The sequence below is a fragment of the Capricornis sumatraensis genome, chromosome 1, assembly GCF_032405125.1.
Source record: "Capricornis sumatraensis isolate serow.1 chromosome 1, serow.2, whole genome shotgun sequence".
Classification (NCBI taxonomy): Eukaryota; Metazoa; Chordata; class Mammalia; order Artiodactyla; family Bovidae; genus Capricornis; species Capricornis sumatraensis.
The window spans coordinates 225,770,973-225,788,743 of NC_091069.1; the positions used below are offsets into that span (position 1 = coordinate 225,770,973).

The 17,771-nt window shown below is 38.2% G+C and overlaps 2 pseudogenes; one reads left to right on the plus strand and one right to left on the minus strand.

Moving 5' to 3' along the window:
* The first annotated feature begins 4,607 nt into the window (after nt 1-4,607).
* On the plus strand, nt 4,608-5,298 carry LOC138082938 (high mobility group protein B1 pseudogene; annotated as a pseudogene).
* Nucleotides 5,299-14,791: 9,493 nt separating this feature from the next.
* On the minus strand, nt 14,792-15,978 carry LOC138088345 (proliferation-associated protein 2G4 pseudogene; annotated as a pseudogene).
* Nucleotides 15,979-17,771: the final 1,793 nt, after the last annotated feature.

Consider the following 17,771-nt stretch of genomic DNA (forward strand, 5'->3'; position numbering starts at 1 on the left):
TGGCATTGCCTTTCTTTGGGATTGGAATGAAAACTGGCCTTTCCCAGTCGTGTGGCCACTTCTGAGTTTTCCAGATTTGCTGGCATATTGAGTACAGCACTTTCACAGCATCATCTTTCAGGATTTGAAAGAGCTCAACTGGAATTCCATCACCTCCACTAGCTTTGTTTGTAGTGATGCTTTCTAAGGCCCACTTGACTTTACATTCCAAGATGTCTGGCTCTAAATGAGTGATCACATCATCATGATTATCTGGGTAGCAAAGATCTTTTTTTGTACAGTTCTTCCGTGTATTCTTGCCACCTCTTCTTAATATCTTCTGCTTCTGTTAGGTCCAGACCATTTCTGTCCTTTATCGAGCCCATCTTTGCATGAAATATTCCCTTGGTATCTCCAATTTTCTTGAAGAAATCTCTAGTCTTTCCCATTCTGTTGTTTTCCTCTATTTCTTTGCATTGATCCCTGAAGAAGGCTTTCTTATCTCTTCTTGCTATTCTTTGGAACTCTGCATTCAGATGCTTAAATCTTTCCTTTTCTCCTTTGCTTTTTGCTTCTCTTCTTTTCACAGCTATTTGTAAGGCCTCCCCAGACAGCCATTTTGCTTTTTTGCATTTCTTTTCCATGGGGATGGTCTTGATCCCTGTGTCCTGTACAATGTCACGAACCTCATTCCATAGTTCATCAGGTACTCAATCAGATCTAGTCCCTTAAATCTATTTCTCACTTCCACTGTATAATTATAAGGGATTTGATTTAAGTCATACCTGAATGGTCTAGCGGTTTTCCCTACTTTCTTCAATTTGAGTCTGATTTTGGTAATAAGGAGTTCATGATCTGAGCCACAGTCAGCTCCTAGTCTTGTTTTTGTTGACTATATAGAGCTTCCCCATCTTTGTCTGCAAATAATATAGTCAACCTGATTTCGGTGTTGACCATCTTTTGATGTCCATGTGTAGAGTCTTCTCTTGTGTTGTTGGAAGAGGGTGTTTGCTATGAACAGTGCATTTTCTTGGCAAAACTCTATTAGTCTTTGCCCTGCTTCATTCCGCATTCCAAGGCCAAATTTGCCTGTTACTCCAGGTGTTTCTTGACTTCCTAATTTTGCATTTCAGTCCCCTATAATGAAAAGGACATCTTTTTTGGGTGTTAGTTCTAAAAGGTCTTGTATGGGAATACCAGACCACCTAACCTGCCTCTTGATAAATCTGTATGGAGGTCAGGAAGCAACAGTTAGAACTGGACATGGAACAACAGATTGGATCCAAATAGGAAAAGGAGTATGTCAAGGCTGTATATTGTCACCCTGCTTATTTAACTTATATGCTGAGCACATCATGAGAAACGCTGGACTGGAAGAAACACAAGCTGGAATCAAGATTGCCAGGAGAAATATCAATAACCTCAGATATGCAGATGACACCACTCTTAGAGCAGAAAGTGAAGAGGAGCTAAAAAGCCTCTTGAGGAAAGTGAAAGAGGAGAGCGAAAAAGTTGGCTTTAAGCTCAACATTCAGAAAATGAAGATCATGGCATCTGGTCCCATCACTTCATGGGAAATAGATGGGGAAACAGTAGAAACAGTGTCACACTGTATTTTTTTGGGCTCTAAAATCAATGCAGATGGTGACTGCAGCCATGAAATTAAAAGACGCTTACTCCTTGGAAGAAAAGTTATGACCAACCTAGATAGTATATTCAAAAGCAGAGACATTACCTTGCCGACTAAGGTCCGTCTAGTCAAGGCTATGGTTTTTCCTGTGGTCATGTATGGATGTGAGAGTTGGACTGTGAAGAAGGCTGAGAGCCAAAGAATTGATGCTTTTGAACTGTGGTGTTGGAATTGATGCTTTTGAACTGTGGGAACTCTTGAGAGTCCTTTGGACTGCAAGGAGATCCAACCAGTCCATTCTGAAGGAGATCAACCCTGGGATTTCTTTGGAGGGAATGATGCTGAAGCTGAAGCTCCAGTACTTTGGCCACCTCAAGCGAAGAGTTGACTCATTGGAAAAGACTGTGATGCTGGGAGGGATTGGGGGCAGGAGGAGAAGGGGATGACAGAGGATGAGATGACTAGATGGCATCACAGACTCGATGGATGTGAGTCTGAGTGAACTCTGGAGGATGGTGATGGACAGGGAGGCCTGGCGTGCTGCGATTAATGGGGTTGCAAGGAGTCGGACATGACTGAGCGACTGAACTGAACTGAACTGGAGAAGGGTATTCCCAGGTGGTACCAATGGTAAAGAACCTGTCTGCCAATACAGGAGATGTAAAAGACATAGGTTTGATGCCTGGGTTAGAAAGATCCCATGGAGGAGGCTATGTCAAACCACTCCAGTATTCTTGCCTGGAAGATCCCCATAGATAGAGGAGAGGATCCTGGCAGGATACAGTCCATAGGATTGCAAGATTTGGACACAATTGAAGCAACTTAGCACAGATGCACATACTGTAAAAAAATTGAAATGTATATAATCCAATTCAAGATTCTTTATAAAACATTTAGAATTAAAACAAATGGCGCTTAATTCCCAATTATCAGAAAACCGAGTTATCTCAAAGAATTCATTATTTAAGGATGGTAGAAAGCTCAGTTGTGCACAATTTTTTGAAAATGTTATATTTTATGGAATCATTTCATGGGATATTCAAATATATGACCTGTAAAATATTTTTATTTTTATAGGTCTTATTATGTACAGTTTAAAGATAAGAAAGTAGAATCTCAGAGATTAAATCAGTTTTGGTTTCCTATTATATAAATCAATGTATAAATGTATACAGTTATGTATACATATATACATATATGCATATATGTATAACTGTATGCAGACATGTATGTATTTAAATGTATACATAGGTATAATGTATTATACATAAATACATGCATATATATGTGTATATATACATATATATATTTATACATAACTGTATATGTATCGGAGAAGGCAAATGGCAACCCACTCCAATACTCTTGCCTGGAAAATCCCATGGACGGAGGAGCCTGGCAGGCTGCAGTCCATGGGGTCACGAAAAGTTGGACACGACTGAGCGACTTCACTTTCACTTTTCACTTTCATGCATTGGAGAAGGAAATGGCAACCCACTCCATTGTTCTTGCCTGGAGAATCCCAAGGATGGGGGATCCTGGTGGGCTGCCATCCATGGGGTCGCACAGAGTCGGACACATCTGAAGCGACTTAGCAGCAGCAGCAGTATATATGTATACATTTCTAATGTATACACATATACATTTCTGTAGGTTGGAAGTCTCACTGGACTAAAATCACGATGTCATATATTCAACAGGACAGCGTTCCTTCTGGAAGCTCTATACAACTGAAGCGACTTAGCACACATACATGCACACAAGCACATGGTATATGGATTACACCTAAAAAAAATTGTCTATAAACCTAGTGGAATAACAGTAAGTAGTTTTTAAGCATTTCATGTGTGAAAAGCATAGTGTTAGTTATCAATTATTGCTGAACACTCATTACGTTGTCTGTTCAAAGCAGTAACATTTTCCTGGAAAATCTTCTTTTACAGCCATGTCAAGTGAGCTCCTCTCCCCTACCCCTCACAGGTTGGATACTGCAGCTGAGCCATCAAATGGTCTGGTCCATAGTACTCCATCTACAGATAAGAACGTACTCCAAGGTGGACCAGTCATTCTTCTGTGCATGGATTTTTCTGAATGGAGCAAGAAGTAATGCTATTAAACTAAACTTGGATCCATTTGCCAATGTGCTATAAAACCAATCTATTGACACTGAGTTGTGGTGAAGGAAAGTGCAGCTTTTATTGCAGGGTGTCAAGCAAGCATTCTAGGCAGCTAGTGCTTAAAAGACCTGCACTCTCTGATGGATTTCAGGTGAAGGTTTTTAAAGCCAGGATGAAGGAGGCAAGTTTGTGGCGTGGGGGATCAGCTCATGGACATTCTTCTGATTGGTTGGTACTGAGGTAATTGGGAGGCACCTTCATCAGTCTTCTGGTTGCACCTGGTCTGGAGTCTATATGCTTGTGGTCAGCATGCAGTTAACTTCTTCCACTCAGTGAGGGTTCCAGTATCTGCAAAATAGTTCAAGAATATGGTTCAGAATATTATCTATAGCCCTGAAGGAACTAAAGTTTCTTGACTTTGTTTAATGGCTAAACTATTATTTTGTTGTGCTTGACTGTTTTCTTTTGTTTCTGGATTTTCTCACTGTTATGATTTGTTCTTTGGGACTTGGGGAAGGCCTAGGGGAAAGTCTCTACAAACAAGAGGCAAGTGGAGGATATGGAGTGAGGGGATCTATTCCTGGAAGGTCCTATGGGTCCTTCTTTGTTACAATCCCTGATTTTCTTTGGTACTCCTCAGTCTTTAGGGTGAACTGGTACAGGACAAAAAATGGAATAAAGTTTTGGAGAGAGGTTAATGATAAACTCAGAGGACAAGTTCTACTTCAAGGGAACTTCATTTTAATAAGATCTCTTTTGTCCCTGATGAATTGTTTAAAATACATAAATAAATCTGCAACCATCAGTGGCTATTTTTCCTCCTATTTGTTCCCTTCACCTCCCAGCTACTTGCAGCAGGAAAGAATTAAAGCCAGATTGCAGTACATTGAGCTCCATAGAGACAGCGCCGGGGCAAGTGAGAGCCGGACAGGCACTGGGCGACTCTGTGCCTTGCGGAGGAAAAATAATTAATCATGGGCAAAGGAGATCCTAAGAAGCCGAGAGGCAAAATGTCATCATATGCATTCTTTGTGCAAACTTGCCGGGAGGAGCACAAGAAGAAGCACCTGGATGCTTCAGTCAGCTTCTCAGAGTTTTCTAAGAAGTGCTCAGAGAGGTGGAAGACCATGTCTGCTAAAGAGAAAAGAAAATTTGAAGACATGGCAAAGGCAGACAAGGCCCATTATGAAAGAGAAATGAAAACTTATATCCCTCCTAAAGGGGAAACAAAAAAGAAGTTCAAGGATCCCAATGCACCCAACAGGCCTCCTTCGGCCTTTTTCTTGTTTTGTTCTGAGTATCGTCCAAAAATCAAAGGTGAACATCCTGGCCTGTCCATTGGTGATGTTGCAAAGAAACTGGGAGAGATGTGGAATAACACTGCTGCGGATGACAAGCAGCCTTATGAGAAGAAGGCTGCGAAGCTGAAGGAAAAATATGAAAAGGATATTGCTGCATACCGAGCTAAAGGGAGTTTTCAAGGCTGAAAAAAGCAAGAAAAAGAAGGAAGAGGAGGAAGATGAGGAAGATGAAGAGGATGAGGAGGAAGAAGATGATGATGATGATGAATAAGTTGGTTCTAGCGCAGTTTTTTTTTTTTTTTCTTGGCTATAAAGCATTTAACCCCCCTGTACACAACTCACTCCTTTTAAAGAAAAAAAAATTGAAATGTAAGGCTGGGTAAGATTTGTTTTTAAACTGTACAGTGTCTTTTTTGTATAGTTAACACAGTACCGAATGTGTGTTTAGATAGCCCTGTCCTGGTGGTATTTTCAATAGCCACTAACCTTGCCTGGTACAGTATGGGGGTTGTAAATTGGCATGGAAATTGAAAGCAGGTTCTTGTTGGTGCACAGCACAAATTAGTTATATATGGGGATGGTAGTTTTTTCATCTTCAGTTGTCTGATGCAGCGTCTACGAATAATTGTTGTTCTGTTAACTGAATACCACTCTGTAATTGCAAAAAAAGAAAAAGAAAAAAAGTTGCAGCTGTTTTGTTGACATTCTGAATGCTTCTAAGTAAATACAATTAAAAAAAAAAAGAATTAAAGCCACTTAAAAGGAGACCGCAGTTAAAAGGGAGGAGACTTTCTGTCTTCTAAATTCCAACTTTGAACATCTATTGGACCTGTGACCCTTTTTGCTTTTCTATTGTTCTAATATTATTTAAACTGATTAGACAAGGGTTTCATACTTGGAACAAAAGTTCTATTCTTACTACTCTAGTTGTTTCTTAGTTGCTAAGTCATGTCTAACTCTTTTGCGAATGCATGGACTGTAGCCCTTCAGGCTCCTCTGTCCATGGGATTTCCCAGGCAAGAGTACTGGAGTGGGTTGCCATTTACTTCTCCAGGGGGTCTTCCTGACCCAAGGATCAAACCCACATCTGCATTGGCAGGCGGGTTCTTTACCACTAAATCACTAGGGAAGCCCATATATATGTGTGTGTGTGCGTGTGTGTGTGTGTGCGTGTGTGTGTGTGTGTGTGTATGTAGAAAAGTTTGGAAAGTTAAATAGAAAACTAAATCTGAAAGCAAAACATGAAATCAAGTCTGTCATGAAAGTAAATATGAAAACAGGAAAATCTGTGATTAATTTCCAAATGCACAATATGTATAACTAGTTTTAAGATTCAGATAAAAAACACTGTGATTTGAGTGAGCTATAAAGTGTCCAAAGAGGGAAGGGATCAAGACAAGAATTAGAATGTGAAAAGCAGATATGTTGAGTTTTACCGTTAAGGTCATCCATGCCACCGTGTTTAAATGAAGTTCCTTTGGCAAGAGATCTAAGAAAGATCCTTCAGAGAGAAAGATAGGCATGTCCTGAACAGGAAAGGGGAAGATAGGCATATAATCAGCTATGATTATAACAAGATTTTGTTCAGATGCTAATATCTATGGGAATATGTTTTTAAAGGAATAAGGTCCCATTTATCATTTTTCCCTAAGTCAGGCAATGAAAATAATAAATTTGGGCTTTAAACAAAATCAGTGAGACTTTTAAGTAGATGGAAGATTAATGGGGTATTATCAAAATCAAGTGAGGGGGGATTCTGGTCAATGTTACAGAGTATCTCAGTTTATTTTAAAAAATAATCACTCTAAGTTCCACTAACCCTTAAGAACATATGCAACTCTCAGTCCACTTGTATGGCTTTGATGTCTCGTTTTAAACCCTGGTCTTGACTCATAAGACCCTACTGCATAACATGGAAAGAATTGATAAAATAACCTTAAAAGCTGCCTTGTTGACCATAATTAATTTCTTCTGAAATACTTCCCCCTTTTAAAATACATATCCCTGAGATAGTAATTTCTATAGATTGTGAAATCCCATGGGCAAAACCATAATCTTGCTTACTTCAAGCAATTGACATATTCCTTAAAAGCCTCTCATCAAGATTTTTCTTCGAAAAGAAAGAGAAAAAAATAAACTTAATTTTCTAACACTGGAGTTATCTTCATCTGGCTTTACCAAAGGAAATGTCACCAATATGCTGAAAAATATATTTCCTTTGATTTCTTCTCACTATTTATGCATATAACTCTGAGAAATACAGTATAATTGTAGAATATTAGAATAGAAAGAAATGTTCCTGCTTGTTTAATCCAATATACCCCCTTAACATCACCAACATTGAGATCAAGAGAATCCATCAGTTTGCTAAGGTAGGGACTCAGCTGCACCTGGATGATGATTAAACTCCAAGAAAAGGATTTTTAGATGACATCGCGTTTCTTTTCTTGAACACTATCATTAAGATGTTGCTTAATTGAAAACATTTCAGAGAAATTTTTTCATGTTCATTTTATTTCAGCCAGTACATAATCCATAACTGGTCAGAATTTGGAAGCATCTTGTAGTTTTGTTTTTCGCCTTGGTATCTTCCATAATGTTCACGTGCAAGAAGAATAGTGTTAAAATTTCATCACATATGATTTGTAAAATTCTTGGGCAAAAAATTCTAAAAACTACAATAAAATTCAGGGGATTTCTTAAAAACATGAAATCTAGAAGCCATAACACAAAACAGATACACTTTAAATAGTATAAAGATCAAACTCAATAATTAATTGATAAATTTGGAAAATAGACACTATATAAAAGTGAACATTATCAATAGGAGTTATCCTATCTGGTCCAAGCTGAACTAGATATGGGTTTCATTTCTTTTAGATTACCTTTTAGCAAGGAGGGAGCAAGAATCCCCAGGTGGACCAGCCTATAGTCACTGGCAGCTTCTTAGTAAGTTTATATCATGATAACATACAGTAGTTTTCTGAGTGTCATGAAGTGAAAAGCTCTGGAAAGACCTGATCTATAACATATAAAGAAGTCTTGTGTATCATGAAACAGTTGAATAGCCTGATAGAAAGTTGAGTATAAAGACGATTCACAAAATTGCATATCTAAAATACCAATGTAAAAAGATGGGATTTTTTTGGTAATCATGAAAATGCAAATTGAAGTAAAAGCTTAATATCTGTTTATACTCATAAAACTGGCAAAATGAAAAAGTACAGTGAAGTCTATTTCAGGTAAGGAGGCAAAGAGAAGAATATTCTCATTTATTGCTGGTGATTAGGTGAAAAATGTCAGCAATTTGGAAAAATGACCTGGCAATATCTCTTAAGCTTTAAAATATATATAAAATATGTTATTTATGTTATACATGTTATATATAATATATAATATCATGTTATATATAAAATATGCTATTTTGAAATAACAATTCCACTCTTGAAAATACAAAATAAAATCAACTGCACTGATTTGTACACTCACGAACACATATACATAATTCAGAATGCTTATTGGACTGTTACATATTATTTTTCATAGTAACAATTAGGAACAAATGTGAACAGATAAAAAACAAGTGTTATTAATAGAGAGATTCTTTGTTCAGTGTAAAATTGACTTGTAAGACATATATCAAAGAACATACTTTTAATATTAATTTATTATTTTTTAAGCAATGGAGTCCTTTTTTATTATTGTGGGAAAGACTTATTTAGAATAAGAAATGAGGGCTTCTATAAAATTCTAAAAATCTACAATAATATTGATTTTTTTGTACCTTACATTATCGATTTTCTTGTATTTACAGAAATAACTTTCAGATGTAATATTTGTCATAGTATTTTTATCTACATAATTATATTTGGAGAGATAGGGTATCTTGCCTTTTCTTTTATCTAAAGAGAACATGTTTTTACCTTTGTCTGTGTACCATGGTGGACTGGTACCATGATGGACTTGTCTGGCAGGAATCGGAGCTCTGAAGGGGATGCAGTTGCTATGGAAGTTGCCAATCAGGACAGAGAGGTAGGGGAGAAACTTCTGAGGCTTTTCCTTTCCTCTCTCCTTCCAGCCTCCTTTATAGTCTTTAATATGCTAACTCCAGCCAGAAGTGCAGTAGTAATTCTTCCTGCAGTATAAAGCAGACTGGGGTAAGGAAAAGCAATGGCTCTGAAAACAAATTGGCCTAGTGTCCTTCCCTTTGGATCAGATGATAAGTTTGACAGTTTTATTCATTTTTCTTTCATCATCTCAAGGTTTTTTCAGATGATCTCCTTTAATAGCTTTGTTATTTTTATTAGAGTCTTGTTTCTTTCCAGAATTTTGGGAATTTTGTTTAACAGTTCTATAAGAAATCTTAACCTCATGTAAAGTTTCACTAATTTTATTACTCACCATCATTTCTTATATCACTTCTTTGTCATTCTCAAGCACTTTTATTACAGTTTTTTTTTTTTTTCTTTTCTCACAAATGTTCCCTCAGGTAAGTGGCACATTCTTAATATATTACTCTTTTCTTTCTTAGCATTTTGTTTTTTTACGTAAGGAAGATAATTCTAACGAGAAGTAGATTCTTTTCTTTTAAGGGCTACTTTTTCTGCTTGGATATGTGAAGACTTTATTTTCAAATCTGGTAATAAAATTAAAAACAAACAAACAAAATGAAAGCTTTAGCCCATTTCTTGAAATGTTTCTCTATCTGAGGCTTCAATTCTGTCTCTTTAGGGATTTTTTTTCCTTCTTTGATTATTGCTTCTCCTTGATCTTGATTCCTTTTATACCTGTATTAAATAACCTATTCACTGGCATGTCCTTAACCATGGATGAATTAACAATGACCTTAATCTGGACTTGTGTGAAGTATCTTTAACTGAAAGTCCCTGAAATTTCTGTCATGTGTGTGACTCCATTTATATAGATGTTTTATAGATATTTTTGTGGTTGTCATTTTGGTGGAAAGTTGGAAGGGAAAGGAATTAAATATCTGCATACAAATCACCATTGCCTACAACAAGTGTGTCTTAACAAAATGTAAGCGTTGTTAATCATACTATTCTCTCCAAATACTATAAGTGGATATGGCTATTTGAGCAAATGCCAAACTCTTCTCCTCTTAAGGGGGTTCCAAGTGGTAGAAGATGGGGAAAAGACCTTCCTTCAGAAATTCAAAGAACTGAGGAATCAAATTAATCTCCAGGGCTCTTTGGTGTCACTGGTGTTGTAGTCTGTATTATTGGTGTGAACTGAAGAGTTGACTCATTGGAAAAGACTCTGATGCTGGGAGGGATTGGGGACAGGAGGAGAAGGGGACGACAGAGGATGAGATGGCTGGATGGCATCACCTACTTAATGGACACGAGTTTGAGTGAACTCCAGGAGTTGGTGATGGACAGGGAGGCCTGGCGTGCTGTGAATCATGGGGTCGCAAAGAGTTGGACACAACTGAGCGACTGTACTGAACTGAACTGAATCCATTTATTTATTTAGATTATACTGTCTCATTAGTGTGTTGTGATGTTGAGTTGAGAAGGAGCAAGACACAGTGGAATAACTTTGGAAATGGGCAGATTCTTGGCTCTTTAAGCAAGAACTCTGATTCTCAGTTTCCTTCTCTGTAAAATTCTACTTATGTACATTATTAGTTTATTTGATACACTTTTATCTTGTGGCTACAGTGTACTATAGGACATATATTAAGATTCTGAAGGTATAAAGGTGCATAATATCCAGTCTCTGCCCTCAAGGATTATATAGCTAAATGCACTATGAAGATTATGTGAGAGGAATGCATTTATTTATTTAACAAATACTTGAGAGCATAATTGTTATTAGGAGCTCTTCTAGGCCTTGGGCTATTGAGATGAACAAGACAATCCTATTACCCTATGGTTAATACATTTTAGTAGGGGACAAAGATAGATGATCAAGAATTACAGTGTCAAAAGTAAAGTCAAGTTTTGTTGAATTCTCTGAAAACAAAAAGCAGGACTGAGGATAGAAAATGCATGAGTTTGAAGAGCAGGCATGGGATCTACTTTAGATAGGATAGTTTGGGTGGCCTTTTGGAGAAATGTCTGGGAAAAGGGCATTGTTGAAAGAGGACATTTTTTATAGAGTTTTTGAGGAATAGCAACAATGCAAGAGTTGCCACACTTTGATGACTTACGTGGAGAGTGGCAAAGCTGAGTGGAACAGGATCCTGTAGATCTGTTGCCATGGTAAGTAGTATAGATTTTATTCTAAGTGTAATAAAGGGAAAACTTTGGAGACATTTACACAGGGGAGGAGATAAACTGATTTGTGCTTTGCAAAGTTTAGTCTGGCTGTTGAGTGGGGAGGCAGATGTGTAAGCAGGGGAGGGAAAAAGTGGGGCAGGAGTAAAGGGGAAGTTAACATAGGGATGTAAGTCAGAGCTGCAGCTTTGCCTTGAGAGTAGCCATAGAGTGAATGAGCCATCATCAGATAACAGAATACTTGGTAGGGACAAGTTTTTAATAAATAATTATATTATTATCATTAAGTCTGTACTAAGTGAGTGAAGTCCCTCAGTCGTGTCCGACCCTTTGTGACCCCGTGGACTGTAGCCTACCAGGCTTCTCCGTCCATGGGATTCTCCAGGCAAGAACACTGGAGTGGGTTACCATTTCCTTCTCCAAGTCTGTAATAAGCAACCATATATTCAGTCATTAGCCAAACAGAATAAAGTAGAAATAATTTTCTCCTGAACTTTATAAGACAAAATTGGAAGGTATCAAGAAAGCTGCGTAAGAGTCTTCATAAAGAGACCATAGAAATTCTGTAAACTGGCAAGATAAAGAAAAAATAAAAAACACTGGAGAAATGGAGAAAAAGAACTAAGAGGAAGAATGTATGGCTAATAAGCATATGAAAATATAATCTAACTTGTTTAATCAGGGAAATTAAAGTTAAAACAAAGAGATAATATCATACCCACCTGTTTAGCAAAAATTAAAAACTTAACAACTAACAGGTATTGGTAAATATATAGGGAATTCAAAGCATTTATACACACTGCAAGTGGAAGTCTATATTGGTAGAAACATGTTGGAATACAATATGGCATTATATAATATATTTGAAATTGCTGTTTCCCCATGACCCAGCAATTCTGTTCCTACCTATGATATTCTACAGCAGTTGTTCTTAAAGTTGGTACCTGAACCTGCAGCATCCGCATCACCTGAGAACTTGTCATAAATGCAAAATCTTAGGGTCTGTGATGATTAATTTTATGTTTCAACTAGGCTAATCAATGACCAGAAAGTTGATAAAATGTTATTTCTGAGGATGTGGTGGAAAAGATGAACATTTGAAGCAGTATAAAAAGTATGCATTGAAGGCCTGAATAGCACCAAAAGGCAGAGGAAGGGCAAGTTCTCTCACAGTCTTATTGAACTGGGATATTCATCTTTTGTTCTTAGACATGGCGGTTTCTGGTTCTTGGGTCTTCCAACTTCAGGGCTTCCCTAGAATTCTTCACCCCTTCTTCCACTTCTCAGGCCTTCTGCCTTGAAGTCAATTATATCTGGCTTTCCTGATTCTCTCTCTCTTTATATATATATATATATATATATATATATATATATATATATATATATATATATAAATATACACACACACACATATATATTTATCCATGTTTTTATCCTGTTGGTTCTTTTTCACTGGAGAACCATAATACACATCCCATTCCAGACCTATTGAGTGAGAAACACTGAGACTGAAGTGTGGCGATCATGTTTTAACAAGCCCTGTAGGTGACTGATAAAAGCTAAAATATGAGAACCACTACATTAGAGAAAGACTTGCACATATGTACCAGGAGACATGTACAAATGCATGGTTTATGGCATCTCTATGTAGAGCAGCAAAATATAAAAAGTAATCTATGTTCCTATTAGTAACAGAAGCTATAAATGAATACTATATAACAGTGAAATGAATGAATTATAGCTGAATGCAACATGCATTAATCTCAGAAATACAATAATCAGTCAAAAATAAGGCAGAAAATTAAAAATGAAGACATAATTTTATGTATTACTAAAAATTAAAGAGTGTCCCATTGAAGGAAATAAATATATGTGGCAAAAGTGGTAAAATGCTCTGGAAGAAGTAAAGGAGTAATAAAATGAAAATTCAGGGAAGTGGTTATTTATTAAGGAGGTGAAAAATGGGCTGGAGCAGAAATTTTCATTTCCTAAACTGGTGAAATGTGCATATTTGTTATGTATGATGCTTTAGTATTTGTTTTTATTGCTCAAAATTGGTAACAATAATAAAAAGTAAAATACTGGTAACAGAAATAAAGCAAATGACCAAAGAGAAAACATGGAGAAAAAACAGTGGACCACTTTCCCTGAGGTAGTCACGCTGTTAGGAAGCATGCAAAGAAAGTTTAGGAATGAAGCAATATTTGTATTCACAGTTCTTTTCTCCTCATCTTTGTTTCTCCTCCATGCCATAAGTTCAGTCATTGAAACTGATACTTATTTTAATGCAAAGCCAAACTGGTTCTTAAAACATGGAGCAGATAGAAAAATGCACAAATAACTATGACAAATAAGCCCAGAAAAGCAGAAGGTATTAATAAATCTTAAAAATGTTAAGTCTAAGTACTCTGATGCAATTAAAAGTGGTAAACTCCAGCCAGTGGACTGGAAATTATATCAGCATATTCCCTAAGCTTTCATGAAGCAAGGATGAGCTGTGATCCCTGCAAGAAAGGCAAGTGACAGAAGGTATTTTGTGAACAAGATGCTGTGTACTTGGGTAACACTATAGAAAATTTGCCTCCTTGTCATGGACTCTGAATCACTGTTTATACAGGAAATAGGATTAAAATGCATGCTGGTCATCCACACTGCACACATAAATGCTCTTCAATTCAAAATGACTAATTACTGCAGTAAAATATTCTTCTGTATATAAGCAGAGGAAATTTCTTTTCTTCTATAATTCCATCTAGGCACTTAAGGATGTCAAATTTCAATTATAAAAGGAAGAGTTAACCCATTTCAATCTCATTTGGAAGTATGCTATCATTTGAGTAAGATTTTATTTTGTCAGCTAAGCAAATGAAGACAGGTGTGTGTGTGCACTACATGGAGACAAACAGATTATGTGAAATATTTCAAAGACTACTTTTGAGACATGAGTTATTGTACCAACTGCCTAAGGTACTGTTTTGCCATGGAGTAAGATAGTTATCTTCTCTACAGGATGCCAGTTAGGGACAATAGAAACTTTACATGGCCTTGAATTGTGTATTGAGAAAATTTTTTTTTTTAATAATAGTTGGTTATAACTCAAATGAATAAAAAATTGTTATAAATAAGCATATAAATAATGGTGTTTCAATTTCAACATTGCTAGAATACCTGGAGTTCCTGATATAATTTCTGTTGGCTTTTGCAGTTGGGAACCTAGACCATGAGTATTTTCCTCTAAACTGTATACATTCTTTTTTTTTTTTTTTTGACTCCTGATTTTATTATTCAATTTCTCTTTTCTATTTAAAGTAGTGTTCGGTAGCTGGGAAGCCTGGCCTCCCAAGAACAGAGTCAGCTGGAGCTGGTTGTTGTTGGAAGGGGATTGGGATGGGGGACTGGGAGGACAGGGAGACACCGCTCTGCTCGCGGTCCTGGGTGGAGAAGTGGAGCTGCACTTCACAGAGCCTGGGGTGCGGTGGGAAGGGGATGAGGCAGGAGTGGCAAACTCGGGGGATGGGACCCACCTCAGTCCCCAGCTTCATTCTCTTCTAAAGTTTCCCCACGGGTAGCATTCTCTGCAGTCTTAGAGGCCTTCATTTTTTTTTTTTTTTTCTTTTTCTGTGTTTTCCGGCTTGCAGAACTCTGGAGGAGTGCCTTGAGCTCTGCATCCTGGACCTCCATCTCGGACTTGTAAAAGTCAGGCTCAAAAGGACCACTGGTTATCCACATGGGGCCACTGGGCATAAGCAGAACTGTAAATTTAAACTGGGCAACAAATTCACCCTCCTTCTCATAGAGAACATTAAATGGTTGTAGCAGTTCATGTTTGGCGCACTCCACCACACCCATGTGGGCCTTCTTCTCATCTTCAAATGCTCTTAAAGGGCCTGGTATCAAAACGCCTTTCGACCTCACTGAAGAAGGCAGGGGAAGTTTTCATTTTCAGGCCATACTGCTTAGAGGGGTCTCTCTTGTAAATGGTGGTTCTCTGTCCTGCATCCTTGGCCTTGCCCTCTCCTGAGCTGACGAGAACATCCACAGCATATACTTCATGTACCTCAAATTCCGCTTTTTCACGGTCTTTCTTCTGCTGGTCTGTGGGATTCTGGATAATGGTTTTCTCTCCATCATTGGCATGCTGCTTCAACTGGCGTGACAGCATACCTTCTATTGGTGTGCAATTAAATGAGTGGGCAACTTTGTTCCAGGCCTCTGTCACTTGTGTGTTCTGATTTCCAGGTTTGACCAGGCGTAGGGCAGCTTCAGCACAAAGGTGAGCTGCCTTAATGACATCTGCTTTCCGCCCTGTTACTTGGGTCCCCTGAGCTACATCAACCACAAAAGTGTGAGCCACATTTAGCGATGAAGCCATCCACGTGGACCCCAAGGTCAATTTTTACCAAGTCACCTTCCTTGAGAATATAGTCCTGGTCGCTCTTCAAAGGGGAGAAGTGACATACACAGTTATTTACTGAAATGCTGGTGGGAAAGGCAATACCTTTCTTCATTTCTTTTTCTTTTTTGAAAATCTTCCCTGTTTCTTCCATTATCATGTCATCCCCTTTCTCACACAGGCTCAGTACCGACACACCTGAACAGGATGCTTCCACTAAAGACCGAAGTACCCAGTTAGCAATGTCGCCCCCCATCTTATATTTGGTCACGACCAGGTCCTCAGCGATAGTTTGCTCCAGCTCGTCCTCGCCCAACATCTTCCCACCATCCCTGCAGCCTTGTTTCTCTTGAGCCGCCACCTCTGCCGCCCTTCTCAGCCACAAGCTGTGGTCAGAAACCCTTTTGATCCACGAGAAGACCGCGAGCCTAAACTGTATACATTCTTTACTGAGTGTTTTGAAGAGCTGAAAAGCAAAAGGAGTTTAAGGATCTGGATTCTTTGTTATGTCTAACTGAGGGCAGTCAGTGAACTTATGGTAAATTCTAGAAAGGGCATTGAACCTGCGTCTTGTGGAAGAAGTTTGTTAAATGATTAGGCTTTTTATCAACGCTTTACCTTCATATGAGGTAGTTTCTCAAGCCATGTGAGGAATAACACTGATATTTAACTGTGTTTCATTATCAAATTAGAAAATATTAAATTAAACTTTAAAACATTTCAAAGTAATTTTCTAATGAAGTTATCACCTGTTCAGTTCAGTTCAGTCGCTCAGTCATTGTCTGACTCTTTGCGACCCCATGAATCCCAGCACTCCAGGCCTCCCTGTCCATCACCAACTCCCAGAGTTGGTCAGACTCACGTCCATCGAGTTGGTGATGCCATCCAACGATCTCATCCTCGGTCGTCCCCTTCTCCTCCTGCCCCCAATCCCTCCCAGCATCACAGTCTTTTCCAATGAGTCAACTCTTCGCTTGAGGTGGCCAAAGTACTGGAGCTTCTTTAGCATCATTCCCTCCAAAGAAATCCCAGGGTTGATCTCCTTCAGAATGGACTGGTTGGATCTCCTTGCAGTCCAAGGGACTCTCAAGAGTCTTCTCCAACACCACAGTTCAAAAGCATCAATTCTTCAGTGCTCAACCTTCTTCACAGTCCATCTCTCACATCCATACATGACTAATGGAAAAACCATAGCCTTGACTAGATGGACCTTAGCAAAGTAATGTCTCTGCTTTTGAATATGCTATCTAGGTTGGTCATAACTTTTCTTCCAAGGAGTAAGGGTCTTTTAATTTCATGGCTGCAGTCACCATCTGCAGTGATTTTGGAGCCCCCCAAAATAAAGTCTGACACTGTTTCCACTGTTTCGCCATTTATTTCCCATGAAGTGATGGGACTAGATGTCATGATCTCTGTTTTCTGAATGTTGAGCTTTAAGCCAACTTTTTCACTTTCCTGTTTCACTTTCATCAAGAGGCTTTTTAGTTCCTCTTCACTTTCTGCCATAAGGGTGATGTCATCTGCATATCTGAGGTTATTGATATTTCTCCTGGCAATCTTGCTTCCAGCTTGCATTTCTTCCAGTCCAGTGTTTCTCATGATGTACTCTGCATATAAGTTAAATAAGCAGGGTGACAATATACAACCTTGACAGACTCCTTTTCCTATTTGGAACCAGTTTGTTGTTCCATGTCCAGTTCTAACTGTTGCTTCCTGACCTGCATACAGATTTCTCAAGAGGCAGGTCAGGTGGTCTGGTATTCCCATCTCTTTCAGAATTTTCCACAGTTTATTGTGATCCACACAGTCAAAGGCTTTGGCGCCTAACTATATTTCAATACAAAATCAGCAATGATTAAAATTTTGGGAGCAGTGTGGATAACCAAAAGGAAAAAACTAGAAATATAAGAAGAGCTTTAAGTCATAAAGAGGGCAGTAGAAACAAATTCAGAATTTAAACATACAGAAATGCTTAAGTGGTAAAGAATCTGCACAGTGTTAAAGAATCTGCCTGCTAAAGCAGGAGACTCAGGAGACACGAGTTCAATCCCTGGGTCAACAAGGTCCTTTGGAGAAGGGAATGGCTACCCAATTCAGTATTCTTGCCTGGAA